This window comes from Neovison vison, chromosome 3 (assembly GCF_020171115.1).
Source record: "Neovison vison isolate M4711 chromosome 3, ASM_NN_V1, whole genome shotgun sequence".
Classification (NCBI taxonomy): domain Eukaryota; kingdom Metazoa; phylum Chordata; class Mammalia; order Carnivora; family Mustelidae; genus Neogale; species Neogale vison.
This window is the reverse complement of record NC_058093.1, coordinates 161,572,370-161,587,876: the sequence shown is the minus strand read 5'-3', so window position 1 is coordinate 161,587,876 and position 15,507 is coordinate 161,572,370. Positions and strand designations below refer to the sequence as shown.

General features: G+C 35.5%; 1 protein-coding gene across 4 annotated transcripts in view; it reads right to left on the bottom strand.

Annotated features, from left to right (window-relative positions):
* NOL4 (nucleolar protein 4) overlaps positions 1-15,507 on the bottom strand; it is a 402,455-nt gene that overhangs the window by 355,178 nt on the left and 31,770 nt on the right. The gene's annotated exons all lie outside the window — the stretch shown is intronic.

The following is a 15,507-nucleotide window of genomic DNA, read 5'->3' as shown; positions in this document are numbered from 1 at the left end:
AAATAGAACTACCATATGATCCAGCAATCCCATTTCCATGTACGTGAGAGAAATGAAATAAGGTATCTGCAATCCCATGTTTACTGCAGCATTAGTCACAATAGCCAAGAAATAGAAACAACCGTTCATCAACAGATGAATGCATAAAGACACACACACACACACACACACACACACACACACACACACGAGAATATTTTTCACCTATATTATATAGGTATACCTGGAGGGCATTAAGCTGATGAAATAAGGCAAAGAGAGAAAGACAAATACTATAGGTTTCACTTACAGGCAGAATCTTTAAAAAAAAAAAGTCAAATTCATAGAAACAGAGAGAAAAATATAAAGGTGGTATGATGTAGGGAAAATGAAGAAGTTGGTTAACGGGTAGAAATTTCCAGGTATAAGATGAATAAAGACAGAGGATCCCATGTAAAACATGGTAACTATAGTTGATAATACTGTGGCATATAATTTGGAATTTGCTTAGAGAATAGGACTTAAATGTTTACACACACACATAGATAAATACGTGAGCTGATGCATGTGTTAACTAATTAGATGGGAAGGATCCTATCACAATGTACACATATATCAAATTACCAGATGTACATTTTAAATATCTTACAATTGTATATGTTAATTTACCTCAATAGAGCTAAAATACTTTTTAGGAAAAAAAAAGAGATAAATAATTGGTAAAGTCATTCTGGGTTCCTAGACTGGAAGACTTATTATTGTTAAGGTGGTAATACTCCCCAAATTAATCTACTTGTTCAAAATTTATATTGAAATTCCAACTACCTTTTTCTTTGAGAAATTGGCAAGTTGATCTTAAATTTCATATGGCAATGCAAAGGACTCCAAAAAGCCAAACAAATCTAAAAAAGAAAGTTAAATGAAAACAAGTCCCACTTCTCAATGTCAAAACGTACTAAAGGTACAAAAATCAAGACAGTGTAGCACTAGCTTAGAGATTGACATACATCAATGGTGTAGGATTGAATATCCATAAGTAAAGCATGTATCTATAGTCAAATAATTTTTGACAAGAATGCCAAGCCAGCCCATTTGGGGAAAAAACAGTCATGCACAAATGGTGCAAGGACAACTGGACATGCATATGCAAAAGAAACGAATTAGATACTTATCTCATTAAGTATCCAAAATTTAACTCAAAATAGATCAATAACCTAAATGTAGGTACGAAGACTGTTACACTGTTAGTGCAAAACTTCATGGTCTTGCTTTAGGCAACAGTGTCTTACCTATGACACCTATAGCACAAGCAACCAAAGAAAAAATAACCAAGTTGGACTTTATCAAAACTAAAAATATTTACACATCAAAGAACACTTTGAAAAGAAGTGAAAAGCCAACCCAAAGAGTGAAAGAAAATATTTTCTCATAATATATCAGATAAAGGTACAGTTCCAGAATACATAAAGAAATCTTACAGCTCAGCTCGGCAATAAAAGACAACCCAATTTTAAAAAAGGTGTGAAGAATGTGAATAGACATATACATATGCCCAATAAGCACATGAAATGATGTTCAACAAGATTAGTCATTAGGGAAATGCAAGCCATATCCCCTAGGATGGCTACAATAAAAAAATAAAAAATGGAACATAAAAAATGTTCGGTGGTGCCTAGGTGGCTTGGTCAGTTAAGCATCTAACTCTTGACATCAGCTCAGGTCATGGATCTCAGGGTCATGAGATAGAACCCTGCCTTGGGCTCCATGCCCAGTATAGAGGCTGCTTAAAGATTCTCTCTCTCTCCCGCTTCCTCTGCCCCTCCCCCCACCCTAAAAAAAAAATTGTTGTTAAGGACAGGGAGAATTTGGAACCCTCACACATTGCTGTGGGCATTTAAATAGTAAGCTACTTTGGAAACAGTTTGGCAGTTACTAAAATAGTTTTTAAAAAGTGGCCATATAACCCAGCAATTCTGTCCCTGAGTATATAGCCAAGAGAACTAAAAGTATGTGTCCACAAAAAAAAAAAAAAAATGTACATATGAAAATTTTGTCCACAGCAACATCATTCATAATAAACAAAATGTAGAAACTTCTCAAAATTTCTCAAAGTATCCATCAACTAATGGCTGAGTAAACAAAATTTGTTACATAAATACAATGGAATATTATTCATACTTAGAAAGTTTCATCATTGCCAATGTACAAGAAGGCAAATAGATACACAGTCAAAATCTAATTTTCAGATATTCATCATCATATTTTCTACATAATTTTTCTTCTTGGGCTGCTTCGTGGAAAAGTTACACTTACAAATCCATTTACCCTGATATATGTACACTTGTATTCTTTATTGTCTACTTTATTATGAATAATATTACTTCTACATGTCAACAAATCATTTTATTTACTGGTCCACTTCTGTGAATTTGGGATATAATACAACAGAAAAATATGCAAGTTTCACAAATATAAACAATAGCATGAACGCACTGTAGCCAACCTGACCTGCTCCCTATTAACTAAATGTTAGCCAAGGCTAGTGACCAATATCTCCTTTGTAGCACCTGAACAACCAAGTATGTAATAGTCATGAACCATCATTGAGAACGTATTGAGAATGTAATCTGATGGTAATTAATCACAATTCATCTTGCATTTCATATATATTAAATGTATTTCAACAAATGTTTCATCCCTTTTCCTCTGGAACAGTTAACCTGCTTGTAGACCATCTGATGTTCAGACAGTTTATAAAGTAGGCCAAAGATTTTGCTTTGAGATACACCTACCAGTCTTACCTCCCTGAAGGCAAAGATGTGCACCCATTGACCATCACCTACCTAGACCATCTAAGAACTAATACATGCCCAGTAAAATTTCGCAGTCTTTAAATGTGTATATTTCTCTTTTCTTTGCTCACTTTACCTTCCTTTTGACACCGAGGAGACAACTTCTAGAAGTGTGACTTGCCAACCCAGTTTGGCTTCTCTAAATATTTCTAAACCCCAACTTCGCTGTCCTGTTCCTTCTGTGCAAGTGTTTCAAGATTGGTCTATGGCACAACAACTGTGATTGCAAATTGCTTCTTCACGCCCCAAATCATGCCAAGCCTGCTTGTCCATTTCCACCCTACCAAAATGATGGTATTTCCTATGTTGGAGTCTCTCTGCTTTGTCCATAATTCATTCTGCTCATGGCTATTCTATTGTTCTTAAAATCATGTCCTATTTTTCCACTCACCACCAAAAAAAATAATAAAATCACCAGTGGCCAATTGAATGAAGTCTAAACTACTTGTAACATTTAAGGATCTCTTCTAGTTGCTAAAGCATAAAAAATGAAAATTTGGACTAGGAATTAGAACGAACTTATTACTAACTGTGCAATCATGCCTCTAAGCCCTCTTATCTGTATAATGAGAAAAAAGTACACCAAATAAACAAAAAACCACTCTGGCAAGTCTTCTGAATCTTTGCTTCCATTGCTTCACTAAGTAGAATATTCCATACAATGAAACTATGTGTCGTTCCACAGAAAGGACTTTGTAAGTACTACACCTGCCAAAGTTTTTGCCTTTGCCATTCCTCTCTGCAAGCAATGTTTGACTCTTATTCCTAATAAAATAATATTCATACATAATGGTTAGTCTTTCGTGAATTTTTTATAAACCAGAATAATTATTTTCTATAAATCCCCAAAGCATGTAGATTTTGTGGGTTTTTGTTTTTGTTTTGTTTTGTTTTGTTTGGAACTCTGCCAGTCTTTATAATATAGCTTTTTAAAAAATCTTCATTTTTAAAAAAGATTTTATTTATTTATTTGACAGACAGAGATCACAAGCAGGCAGAGAGGCAGGCAGAGAGAGGAAGGGAAGCAGGCTCCCCACCGAGCAGAGAGCCCGATGTGGGGCTCAATCCCATGACCCTGAGATCCTGACCTGAGCCAAAAGCAGAGGCTTAAACCACTGAGCCACCCAGGTGCCCCAAATCTTCATATTTTAGAGCCATTTTAGGTTCACAGCAAAATTGAGTGGAAGTTAGAGTTACTTGCCTTATGCTCCCTGCCCCCACAAAAACATAGTTTTTACCCACTATCAACACCCCACACCTGAGTAGTACATTTGTTACAATTGATGAAACTATACTGTCACTCAGAGTCCAGAGTTTACATCAGGGTTCACTCTTAGATCTGGACAAATATATACTCTATTGGTTTTGACAGATACATAATGACATATATAAATCGTTGTAATATCATATAGATAGTTTTGCTGCCTTAAAAACTCCTTATGCTTTACCTATTCACCCCTTCCTATTCTAAAAGCCATAGAAATCACTGATCCTTCATCATCTCCATAATCTTACATTTTCCAGAATACCAGATTGTCAGAATTACACATTATGTAGCCTTTTCAGATAGGCTTCGTTCACTTAAGTCATGTGCCTTATTTAAGGTTGCTTCAGGTCATCTCATAGCTTGATAGGTCATTTCTTTACAGACTGAATAATACTACATCTTGGGTGTACAAGAGTTTATTTACCATTTGCCTACTGAATGACATCTTGGTTACTTCCAAGTTTTGGCAATTCTGAAAAAGCTGCTATAAACAGCTACATGCAGGTTTTTGTGTAGACATAAATTTTCAGTTCCTTTGGGCAAACACCAAGGAGCACAATTGCTGGGACCATAACATAAGAGTATGTTTAGTTTTATTAAAAAAAAAAAAAAAAGCTGCCAGACTATCTTCCAGAGTAATTGTATCACTTTCCATTCCCACCAACAATGAATGAAAGTTCCTTGGGGCATCTGGGTGGCTCAGTTGATTAAACTTCTGACTCTTGATTTCACCTCAGGTCATGATCTTAGGGTCCTGAGATTGAGCTCTGCATCAGACTCTGTGCTTCTTGAGATTCTCTCTCTGCTTGAGATTGTCTCTCTCCTTCTCCCCTCCCCTCCCCTGCTCTGTTCATGCGCTTTCTCACTCTCTATTAAAAAGAAAAAAAAAAAAAAAAAGGCAGTGTTTTGGATTTTTGTCATTCTAATAGTGTATAATGATATCTCATTGTTTTAATTTGCAATTCCTGAATAACATATGATATTGAGTATTATAACTATTTTTGTACACACTACATTTTCATTTTAATTATAGATTTCTTAAGGGTAGCCAAAGTTATTCATCTTTTTGTCATCCACTGAACATAATATAAAGCCTTGAAATAATTATTGAATAAAATGCTAGGATCAGAGGGAAAATAAAAGAAATGAAAAACAATTGTCTCAGTTGATTGGAAAGATGAATTCAGCCTCAGAGGTGTCTAAGATATAATGCCAGAATCAGTCATTGCTGGAATTGCAGTAATTTTGTATATTTGTGAATATTTATTGGTATATTTGTTCACGGATCATATTCTTTCTTATAATAAAATAGGTTTGGAAGCCCAGGATACATGGCCTTGCTGTGTTACTACTGATGCTTTGTTTGCTTGCTTGCATAGCCTGAGAAAGATTAAAGAGAAAATGAACAATATTTCCAATATGCTAACTCCTATCCACAATCTCCCAAAATCTTAAATAATGACAATTTGAGGGGCACCTGTGTGGCTCAAATGCTTAAGCATCTGCCTTTGTCTCACGTCATGATCCCAGGGTCTTGGGATGGAATCCCCTCTCCTTCTTCTATTTAAAATCTTAAAAAAAAAAAAAAGACAATTTGACTTTCAAAGTTAATTCATTCATCAAATATTTAGAGTGTTTATGACATACTAGGCACTATTCCAAAACAATATGTTGGTGAGTAGAATCAGTTCTTTAATAATGATAAAGTTCTTGAATTTTAATATAAACATTTAAGTTTTCCCCCCACATCTAATACAATATTTCTGGATCATATGTCACTTGGTAGATTTTAAATTAATGTTATTCTAGTTTAGAAATAAATCAGTCTTGAGAGGAAGGCTAAAAATCCTTTAAACCAAGTTCAAGTTACTTTCTTTCCATTCCTCATTTGTAAAATAAATACATATTTTAATTTTCAAATGGCTGTGAGATATTTGAATCCAGAATACTCGTGTTCACATTTGGACTTAGAGATACATTTTTAAGCATGTTTTTGCTTGTTGCTATGACCTCATCAGTTTTCCTGTCTTGACTACACACTGGACAAGAGTGGAGTTTTTTAGTTACAATTTAAGAAATAGAGAAAAAATATATATGTATATATGATCCATTACATACAGACAATATCCAAATGAATTTGAATTTCAACATTTCTGTTTTGGCAAGAATTCAGATTTATAAGCAGCAAGCTTCCGTCTGGAATTAGAGTCTATATAAAGAGGCAAAACAGATTGATTGATATTCATTCACCATAATTTACAAGAGCTGAGAATGCTTATCTCTTGATATGGATGGCTAAAGGCCATCTGTAACAGATCATATGCAAATAATAGCTTGCAAAATAAATTAAAATAGTTTCTTAATATGTAATAAAACTGGACAAATGATTTATATATATATGATTTTATGTATCTCCCAAATGTTTTTCTATAAATAATTGTCAACTATAAATTCAGTAAAATTCTATTATGTTTCTATCTTCAATATTTATATGAATGAATGTTCTGTCCTTTGTAAATGAAGATAGAATTGCCCAATCACTTTGAGTAAAATGTGTGCTTTGAATTGCTGGGAAGATTTTTTGTTTTTTAAATATTTTATTTATTTATCAGAGAGAGAAAGCACAAGCAGGAGAAGCAACAGGCTCCCCGCTGAGCAAAGAGACCTATGCAGGGACCCATCCCAGGCCCCTGGGATCGTGACCTGAGCTGAAGGCAGAAGCTTAATCTACTGAGCCACCCAGGCATCCCAAAATATTGGTAAGATTTTAGTATTTATCAGTTTATAGTGAGATCACAGTCTTTTAATCCTTCTTGTGGAACTGAGTGGAACAGTCAAGGAAAAAATCTGAAGACAGTGTTAATATACAAAAGTACTGAATGGAATTTTAGTTGTGATAGCTTAAAATTTTTTTAAATATTTTTTAAAATATTTCTTATTTATTTATTTGACAGAGAGAGATCACAAATAGGCAGAGAGGCAGGCAGAGAGAGAGAGAGGAGGAAGCAGGCTCCCTGCTGAGCAGGGAGCCCGATGCGGGACTTGATCCCAGGACCCTGAGATCATGACCTGAGCCGAAGGCAGAGGCTTAACCCACTGAGCCACCCAGGCGCCCTGATAGCTTAAAATTTAAGGAATATTTTTATTTAAATACCCACAAAAAAGTTACATTTGACAATGATTTTAAGCTTATTTCATACAGTATTACAATTGTATACTTCTCACTCAAAAAAAGTACTCTTGTATCATTAAGACCAATACATTAGAGGAATTACTTGGTCTTTTAAAGCCATTATAAATGGTATTCTATCCATAGGTCTGGTATACAATTCAAAACAGTTTCACGTGAAATTACAAAACTATTCTGAGCCAAAGAAATCCACTGGGGTCCCTGAACCCCCATGTTATTAAAAGTTACAAAGATAATGCTCAAAAATCTCTGAAGATATTAATAAACTTTAGCTTGAAATCACAGCACAGAAACAGGACCCCAGGGCGCCTGGGTGGCTCAGTGGGTTAAGCCGCTGCCTTCGGCTCGGGTCATGATCTCAGGGTCCTGGGATCGAGTCCCGCATCGGGCTCTCTGCTCGGCAGGGAGCCTGCTTCCCTCTCTCTCTCTGCCTGCCTCTCTGCCTACTTGTGATTTCTGTCAAATAAATAAATAAAATCGTAAAAAAAAAAAAAAAAAGAAACAGGACCCCAATTTTGCTTTGATCTCTTAATGAGATGGCTCTATAGTTGTGGCACAGGCCACAGAAGGCCCTGGACATACATGATAAAGTAGGAAAATCCCACAAAAATAAGGGTATCTCCACCCACTTCTAGTAACCTCATTGTTTCAGAACATATTGTCAGTTGAAAAATGGGAGCCAAGTTCACTCTACTTGTCCTGATTTGTCCAAGTGATTAGAAAAGTGAATTACGTGATACTGAAAAAAAATACGCACACATACACACACACACATATACACATATGCACACACACATCATACACACATACATCATATATATGTATGTACATGCATATGAGATAATGGATCACTTGTGTCCATGAAAATGATTTTGCTAAAATCAATGGAATGGCCATCTTAAAAATACTTATATATTTTATATTTTGTACGCAAAAATTTCCAGAAGCAGTGTTGTTTTAGATTTGGTTCTAAGCCAGCAGTGTCATAGTGACCTAAGTAAGTACTTTCCTTTGGTCTCCTGTCATCCTCCCCATGTCAGCTCCCTCTTTCTTGTGACGGCAAGAAGACCTCACAAACTCCAGGCTTCATGTGTGTGCACCACCACATCCAGCAAAGAAGGGTGTATTATGCTTTTCATATCCCTTATTTATGGAGAATTAACTTTCTTGAAGTCTTCCAAAAGACTTTCCTTGAGGTTCCACCAGCCAGAAGAGTTTATATTCCAGTGCCCTAGCCGCAGGGGAAACTGGGAAAGCAAGGATTTAAGCATATTCAACCTTCACATGGGGAGGCAGAGAAGGGGTGGGGAGAGACAGGAGTAAGGGAGATTATCAGTAAGTCTGCCACATCTCTAGATATGTCTGATTTGCCCTATATTGTTCAAAATTCATCTACCTACCAACCTATTCCCCCCTTTCTTGCACAGTCACACACACACACACACACACACAACCCCCATATATGTACTTTTCTCCTGCAATTACTAGCTTGTGTGAGGGAAATACTGCTTATTTTATTGTGCCAAGGGATCACATGTACATCTTTCCACTATACCTAGATTATACATTAAACCTTTTAACTCTTGGCTACATTTTTACCTAAACGGATTCAGAAGTCTTTGTTGGCATTTACAAAAACAAAGAGCTGCCCCAGGTTTGCAGCTCTTTGAAAATAAATGTTTTTAGTAAAAAAAAAAAAAAAAAGGAAAGAGAAAAAAGCAGCAAATATATTTCATTGGACTTATGTATTTCTCTTATAAGTTAGTTGGTCAAAGAATGTAACCATTTCCAGCACCCCTAAATCCCTTTGTTCAAACATTAAAACATGTCACACATTTTGTTTCACCTTATTTTCCAAGAGCTACTATGTTAGCTTTCTCATCTTCAGCAGGTTTTTAATGATGGGATTGTAGAGCATTTTTGCATGTAATTAATAGAGAAACTACTCACCTAAATGCAAATATCTTTTAAAGAGGTAAGATTTAACATAGAGATCTTTAATGGACTCCAACCCAATTAATTCAAATTGATGAAAGTTCCAGTGAAAAGGGATTTTCAAATGGCTTACCAGAATCTTGTAATTACAGTCTTGTGTTAAATCATTTACAAATAAAATTGAAAATGACACTTTATCAGAAATTATTGAAATAGTTTTCATGAAACACTGAAGCATGACCACCACATCATTTTTCTCAAATGTGCATTTTACAGATTTTATTACTGACAAGTGGCATCACCTATATTTGCTTTTTCTAATCACTTTCTCAAAATTGGAAGTAATAAAAGATAATCTAAGGATGAGTCTCAAATAGCAGAATGAATATTTCTCAACATAGAAACCCAAATAGCTAAGTTAAACAGAAGTTGCAAATCTTGATGATTCCATCAGTGCAAAATAATGAAAAAGCCAAGCTCAGTTTGGGTGAATTGTATGTACATATTGATGGCGGGTGACCTTTTAAATTCATTCTGCCATGTTTTTCTTTAACTCTCAGTGTTTGTAAAACAAATGTTAGTTTTCTCAAAAAGAATGCTATTTTACTCTAATAAAGCCCGCACCTCCATTTGCTTTCATCTTGCCTTTGCCCTGAGGCCAATTATGCCAGTTTCACACATGATTATATGCATTTTGTCTTCCACTAGTCGTGGTCATGATACCTGAGACCTTAGTAAGTGTCATCTTGTCTGGAAGTCTTTACTAGCATTGTTTCAATAAGGTGAGAAATATCACAATGTCGGCATCCAATGCACAAGTGGGTCAATCTTTTATTAAAAAAAAAAAAAAAAATCCCTCCCAGTACAGAAAGAATTCATTATTCCACTCTCCAAACTAAACTTGACCCAGCTTGTCATTGAAAAAAAAAAAAAATAGATAACTATAGAAGGCCATGCAGGAAAATAGATACATTCATGAAAATGCAATAAAGGTAATAAAATATATTTTTAAGAAAAAGGTAATTCTTATTTTCTGACCAAAAGAGAGAGAGAGAGTGAGAGAGAGATCATTAGGTGCATGTACTTCTCTTGATACATTTGAAAAAAAATTAATTTTTAAATAACAGACTCTTTTCAGAAACGTCCATGCTGAAGATACGGTTTCCATCATATCCTCTGAGGATACAGAGAAAGGTATCCGTACTATTGTATCTGGTTTATGAAACTTTGAGCTAGGAGGAGGTGGCTGCTAAAATGTGTGCACACAGTTTCCCTCATGGCAGTTCTGAGGATAGTCAACTAGATTACAAAGACTGTATTATCTTATTTTAATCCAAGTATGAAGACATCACCGTAGCTTACAGAAATTGCTGATCAAAGCCATTTGGGACTGGAAGACCACACATGTTCACAATATTTTAAGCTGTACAGCATCACAGTCACAAAGTGGTTTTCTCCCACAATACCATTCTGTCAAAAATAAAGTAAATGGCCTGAGAAGTAAAATTGACATTACAGAACTATGGTTAGGACAGAAGGTTCCCAGCTGACAAAGATTCAACTTACAATTTTTCAGCTTCACAATGGTGCAAAATCTAAAATCAGTAGACACTAGACTTTAAATTTTTTTTTTTTTAAAGATTTTATTTATTTATTTGAGAGAGAGTGTGAGAGAGAGCATGAGCGAGGAGAAGGTCAGAGAGCGAAGCAGACTCCCCATGGAGCTGGGAGCCTGATGTGGGACTCGATCCCGGGGCTCCAGGATCACGCCCTGAGCCGAAGGCAGTCGTCCAACCAACTGCGCCACCCAGGCATCCCTAGACTTTAAATTTTGAATTTTAAGCCTTTCCTGGCCTAGCAACATGCCCTCAGATCTCTCTTGTGAGGTTGGGCAGTGGCAGTGAGCTCTGGTTCCCAGTCAGCCAAGCCATCACCAGGTAAACAACCAATACCTCTACAACCCTTCTGTTTCCAGACAACCATTCTGTTTTTCACTTTCAGTGTTCAAAAAATGACATGAGATATTCAACACCTTTATTGTAAAATAGGCTTTGTGTTAGATGATTCTGCCCAACTGTAGGCTCATGTAAATGTTCTCAGCACATTTCAAGTCGGCTAGGCTAAGCTATGATGTTGGGTAGGTTAGGCGTATTAAATGCATTTTTGACTTATGATATTTTCAATTTACGATGGGTTATCAGGATATAAGTTGAAGAAGATCTGTAGAACATGAATTTTGATTAGATGCTCACAGCAGGGATTTGAGGGCCCTCAAGCAAACATTTCAGAGGAGATTTATTCACACTTTGTTAACTGCAAAATGTATGAATTTGCAGCAAATTTTCAGGCAATGGAGAGATTATTTGGCATTTCCAGATTCTGAGAGGAAGGGACTTTTCCCTTTCAACAGTTTAACTTATTTTCCATTAACTTTTGCCTTCCTCCATGTAGAGAAGCCACACTTAAAAGTTTAAGAGAGAAAATCATACTTAACAAATGGATATTTCCTCTATATTGAATGACTGTAGTTTAGTTATATATGGTACAAACATTTTATAACTCTTCAGACATTTCTGATAACATTCTTTACATTGATAGGCAGATATTTTAGCTTTTGGAGATGGATTTCTGATTCCTGCAGTCTCTCAAATGTCCTTGGAGACTAACTAATAAGGTTTTGAGTTCTGTTGGCTTTTTGAGTGGAGAATGTAATAATGGATTTGTGCAGATCCATTACTTGGATGGAGAAAACAATACGACAGAGTACAAACTTATATAAAATTTCAGTATATAACATGGGAACTGAGCAAATTTCAGGGATAGGCAATATACTATTCCATTTCATTGTACCTTAACAATGAAGAAAATGGAAAGAAACCTGAAAACTATGATCTTTATCCTTTTTCTTGTAAGTTTATCCTTTCACCAAGAGTAATTGACAAATGGCATTTCAGAGTTGAACAGATTCATGGGTATATCTAATCCAATCCTCTCGTTTTATGGTTCAGCAAGGTGAGATCTGAAAGAGGCAAATTAGTATTTGACCTGTCTACAACACACACATGTGTGGGAGCTGATAATTCTATAAAAGACCAAAGCCCTAAGTTTTCACTCAACATTTATTGTGTGCCTGCTTTGCGCCAGGGGCTATGCGATAGTGGGAGGAAACTTACAATCTGCCTGTTTCATAAAACTTATCTCATGGGAATAGCAAGCTTTAATTAATCACACTAGCACATGTATTATCTTAAAGTGAAATTAGTGCTAGGAAGGAATACGAATGAGACAGAATCCTGAAAAGAGCATTGTTGGAGATGAGACCTGAAGGATGAATAGATGTGAACGTGGTTATGGGAGGGTGGTTTGAGTTCCTGGCAGGGGGAACAGCATATGCAAAGGCCTTTCTGGATGAGAGAGTATCAGGAGTTTAAGGACATGAATAAAGACAGAATATCAGGTATCACCTAATCTGGACAGACAGGAAAAAATTGAAAAAAAGAATGAACACAGCTTCAAAGATTCATGGAGAAACAGCAAAAGTTCTATTATATGGGTAATTGGAGTCTCAGAAGGAAGTTGGAGCATTTGAAGAGATCATGGGCAAAACCTTCTCATATTTGGTGAAAGTCAAACTTACACACACACACACACACAAAAAAAAAAAAAAAAATTAAGGGATGCCTGCATGGCTGAGTCAGTTAAGTGTCTGATTTTAGCTCAATTTGTGATCTTGGGATCCTGAGATCATGCCCCACCCCAGGATCTCTGCTCAGCAGGGATCCTTCTTCTCCCTCTCCCTCTGTTCCTCCCTCCACCAGTGCTCCCTGTATAGTTCTATAAAATTAAATAAATAAAGTAATAAATAAAATTAATTTTTTTCAAATAAATAAAATTAAATTAATTTTTAAAAAAATTTTAAGGGGCACCTGGGTGGCTCAGTGGGTTAAAGCCTCTGCCTTCAGCTCAGGTCATGATCTCAGGGTCCTGGGATGGAGCCCAACATCAGGCTCTCTGCTCAGCAGGGAGCCTGCTTCCTCCTCTCTCTCTGCCTGCCTCTCTACCTACTTGTGATCTCTGTCAAATAAATAAATAAAATCTTAAAAAAAATTTTTTTTATAAGAGTCAAGAGCCTATCAAACCCCAAAGAGAATAAATACAAAGAAAGCCCCACATAGACATAACATAGTGGAACTGCTGAAAGACAAAGATTAAAATGTCATCTTTGGTTGCCTGGGTGGCTCAGGTCTGGCTAGAAGCATCTGCCTTCAGCTCAGGTCACAATTCAGAAGTACTGGGATCAAGTTCTGAATGGTGTGCCCTGTTTATCAGGGCTTCTGCTTCTCCTCTGACCCTCCCCCTTCTTGTTCGCGTGCGAGCGCGCTCTCTCTCTCTCAAATAAATAAAATCTCTGGTGGGGGTTGGGGGGAAGGTCACCTTCAAAGAAATTAAACAGAAAACAGCAACAGCATATTCCATACAGAACAGTAACAACTTGGATGATTGTGAATTTCTCATCAGAAAGCATGCAAGCCAGGGGTGTCTGGGTGGCAGAGTATATTAAGCCTCAGACTCATGGTTTTGGCGCAGGCAGTGATCTCAGGGTCCTGAGACTGAGCGCCATGTGGGGCTCTGCACTGGCAAGGAGTGGGCTCCAGATTCACTCTCTCCCTCTCCTTCTGCCCCTCTCCCACTCTCTCTTGCAAATAAATAGTAAATAAATAAATAAATCTTTAAAAATTAAAAAAAAAAAAACATGCAGGCCAAAAGTCAGCAGAAAATTATCTTCTAAAATTTCTGAAAAGATTTCTGTTCTCTCATTGCTTCCCATAAATCATTTTAACATCTTAAATTGAACATGATATCTCATTGATTTTCCACCTTCTGCATTCTATATAAAGATAAATGTTAATGAGGACAAACAGCAATTTGGGGGCATCACAAAATCTCTGACATAATTTTTTTATCATTTAGTTTGAAATACTTTCTAATTTCAACTTTGATTTATTTAAAAGGGAGTTTTAAAATCTCCAACTGTATTCTACAGTAATTCACTTTTAATCTTTAGCTTAATTTTTGTCAAAATGGTACATATGAATCAGAGTTTTAGAAATTTACTAATACCTCTCCCTACACTATAAAGCAAAACCAATTTTTACAAATCATTTGTATATTCTTGGGGATGATGTGAATGCTGTAACTCCTAGGTAGAAGCTGAATATATTTCCATTAGAACAAGTCTGTCCACTGTTGAATTAAATCTGTATTCTTTAGTAAAGGACAGTCAAACCAGACAAAAATTAAATGGGAGATACATGATGAACTTCCAACTTTTGGCTTTGTCAATTACTCCATGTAATTCTGTCAATCTGGCTTTATATATAATAAAGATTTCACTATCAGTAACATGTGAGTTTAGAATTATGGTTAATGACCCTTCTTATCCATAGTAACCTTGTTATAAATAATGAAATTCCATGTAGTCTGGTATACATAAACATCCACCTGCTATGTTAATGTTTGTTGCCATCTTTTCATTTTAACCTATAGCTTTATAATTTGATGTACTTCTTGTAAAAATGATATTACATGAGCATAGGTTTTTTTAATCTTACATGCCAATTTTTTAACCAAAAAGTTTAGTTCATTTATTTTACTGTATTTAGTGATATATTTGATTTTAATTCAATGAGTTCATTCTGTGCTATTCTTTCTCCTTCACACTTTTTCACCCTTTATATGATTTTTATAATGCACTGGAGTTATTTTTCATATTTTTCATTTCACCTTTTTTCTCTAATGAATTGAACATTAATTTCTATTCTTGTAGTGATTAAATTTATAATTTTATATGCATATCTAATTAAGCCCAAACTAGGTAATATTTCAGCCCTCCTTTTATTCAATACAAACTTAAATTGCTTTAAATCTCTGTCATGTTTCATTTAAAATGTTATTTTTGTCCAGAATTTTACTATCACTTTTTATTTTCCTATAATCACCTATTAATATCATTTCATAATAATATTTACTATACCTTCATGTTTTCTCATTTTTATGTTCACCATTTCCTTTGACATTGTGATTATTCCTTTTGTGATCTCTGTACTGCTTTGTCTTTAAATATATATCAAAATTTCTTGGGTGAGGGTCTATTAATGGCAAAGTCTCTTATATGAAAATGTCTTGTTACACCTTTTTCTTCTCAGTATTTTGAAGTCATTTGGGTTTCCACTGATTTTGAAAAGAAAGCTATCTGTTTATCTAATCAATCCTAGATAAATTGT